Consider the following 3,001-nt stretch of genomic DNA (forward strand, 5'->3'; position numbering starts at 1 on the left):
CCCATTGACTTCAATTTGAAATGTATATATCAATACATATTCACCCAGCAGGATATTTCCACCGTAGACTGACCGCTTGCGCAGTGTGTGGGCTCACCTGCAGTAGGAGCACTGATGTCATAGATTTGCACCCCGATGCTTCCGTCCTTGATTATAATCAACTTTATTCACCAGCGACATACAGAATGTTCCTGGTTAGTAAGATGTATCTGATGATTCCTTCCCATTCTGCTTGTTGACCAGAGGTGAGAGGTGAGCAGTACCAGGAATGCTGGGATGGAGGACCAGGAGGGAACAGCAGGCTCCATCCATAGTGATGGATGAGGTGGTGGGGGAGGGGAGGACTGTCAGGTACCAGAGACCCTAGAGATGATAGAGGACAGATCCAGAGAGGACTATGACCTGTGACCAACCCCAGGAGATAACACTTCCATAGAGGAGGCAGGAATGGTGAGAGACCATAAGAGCAGTGATATAATAGATGTATACTTCTACATAGAGAGGAGTATTACAACTCATGAAGAAAGTCTTCAGACCCTTTCATTTCACATTTTGTTATCTTGCTCCTTGAGTGTCTCCCCCCATCATTCTGCCCTCAGTCCCCCATAATGAGACAGTGAGAACAATATGTTCAAAATCTTTACTAATTTACTGAAAAGGAAAATCTAAAATCTTGCATTGACACAAGTCTTCAGCCCCTTTCCTCAGGACACAAGTCTTCAGCCCCTTTATTCAAGACATACATCTTCAGCCCATTTACTCAAGACATACGTTTTCAGCCCCTTTACTCAAGACATACAGTCAAGCCCATAAATATTGGGACCTCGACACAATTCTCACATTTTTGGCTCTATACACCACCACAATGGATTTGACATGAAATGAACAAGATGTGCTTTACCTGCAGACTGTCAGCTTTAATTTGAGGGTATTTACATCCAAATCAGGTGAACGGTGTAGGAATTACAACAGTTTGCATATGTGCCTCCTACTTGTTAAGGGACCAAAAGTAATGGGACAAAATAATAATCATAAATCAAACTTTCCCTTTTTAATACTTGGTTGCAAATCCTTTGCAGTCAATTACAGCCTGAAGTCAGGAACGCATAGACATCACCAGACGCTGGGTTTCATCCCTGGTGATGCTCTGCCAGGCCTCTACTGCCACTGTCTTCAGTTCCTGCTTGTTCTTGGGGCATTTTCCCTTCAGTTTTGTCTTCAGCAAGTGAAATGCATGCTCAATCGGATTCAGGTCAGGTGATTGACTTGGCCATTGCATAACATTCTACTTCTTTCCCTTAAAAAACTCTTTGGTTGCTTTTGCAGTATGCTTTGGGTCATTGTCCATCTCCACTGTGAAGAGCCGTCCAATGAGTTCTGAAGCATTTGGCTGAATATGAGCAGATAATATTGCCCGAAACACTTCAGAATTCATCCTGCTGCTTTTGTCAGCAGTCACATCATCAATAAATACAAGAGAACCAGTTCCATTGGCAGCCATGCATGCCCACACCATGACACTACCACCACCATGCTTCACTGATGAGGTGGTATGCTTAGGATCATGAGCAGTTCCTTTCCTTCTCCATACTCTTCTCTTCCCATCACTCTGGTACAAGTTGATCTTGGTCTCATCTGTCCGTAGGATGTTGTTCCAGAACTGTGAAGGCTTTTTAGATGTTGTTTGGCAAACTCTAATCTGGCCTTCCTGTTTTTGAGGCTCACCAATGGTTTCCATCTTGTGGTGAACCCTCTGTATTCACTCTGGTGAAGTCTTCTCCTGATGGTTGACTTTGACACACATACACCTACCTCCTGGAGCGTGTTCTTGATCTGGCCAACTGTTGTGAAGGGTGTTTTCTTCACCAGGGAAAGAATTCTTCGGTCATCCACCACAGTTGTTTTCCGTGGTTTTCCGGGTCTTTTGGTGTTGCTGAGCCCAGCGGTGCGTTCCTTCTTTTTAAGAATGTTCCAAACAGTTGTTTTGGCCACGTCTAATGTTTTTGCTATCTCTCTGATGGGTTTGTTGTGTTTTTTCAGCCTAATGAAGTCTTGCTTCACTGATAGTGACAGCTCTTTGGATCTCATCTTGAGAGTTGACAGCAACAGATTCCAAATGCAAATAGCAGACTGGAAATGACCTCTGGACCTTTTATCTGCTCATTGTAATTGGGATAATGAGGGAATAACACACACCTGGCCATGGAACAGCTGAGAAGCCAATTGTCCCATTACTTTTGGTCCCTTAACAAGTGGGAGGCACATATGCAAACTGTTGTAATTCCTACACCGTTCACCTGATTTGGATGTAAATACCCTCAAATTAAAGCTGACAGTCTGCAGGTAAAGCACATCTTGTTTGTTTCATTTCAAATCTATTGTATTGGTGTATAGAACCAAAAAGTGTTGATGTCCCAATATTTATGGGCCTGACTGTACGTCTTCAACCCCTTTACTCGGGACACACGTCTTCAGCCCCTTTACTCGGGACATACGTCTTCAGCCCCTTTACTTTTATAACTACTAGTGGTGGTTGTATAAATCTGTATGCAGTGAGATAAGATAAGACCCTAGTGGTCCCAGACTTATATCTCAATGATAAGTGGCTACTATTAGAATATCAGCTATTTCCCCTTAAGAAGATTACCATGTCACAACCTTCTACAGCAGTTCCTCGTTAGTATAGTGGTAAGTATCCCCGCCTGTCACGCGGGAGACCGGGGTTCGATTCCCCGACGGGGAGGCTTCAACTTTTGCATATAGAACAATACTAAGAAATAGAACAATTCTAAGAAAACTGTAGAAATAGTGTTTAGTGAATATAACTACTATAATACTGCTCCTCTGTACAAGAATATAACTACCATAATACTGCTCCTATGTACAAGAATATAACTACTATAATACTGCTCCTATATACAAGAATATAACTACTATAATACTGCCTCCTATGTACAAGAATATAACTACTATAATACTGCTCCTATATACAAGAATATAA

General features: G+C 42.4%; 1 non-coding gene across 1 annotated transcript; it reads left to right on the forward strand.

Annotated features, from left to right (window-relative positions):
• The first annotated feature begins 2,671 nt into the window (after nucleotides 1-2,671).
• On the forward strand, nucleotides 2,672-2,743 carry TRNAD-GUC. Its single transcript has one exon. It is a non-coding gene; the product is annotated as a tRNA-Asp (tRNA).
• The last annotated feature ends 258 nt before the right edge of the window (nucleotides 2,744-3,001 follow it).

This window comes from Bufo bufo, chromosome 1, assembly GCF_905171765.1.
Source record: "Bufo bufo chromosome 1, aBufBuf1.1, whole genome shotgun sequence".
Lineage (NCBI taxonomy): Eukaryota > Metazoa > Chordata > Amphibia > Anura > Bufonidae > Bufo > Bufo bufo.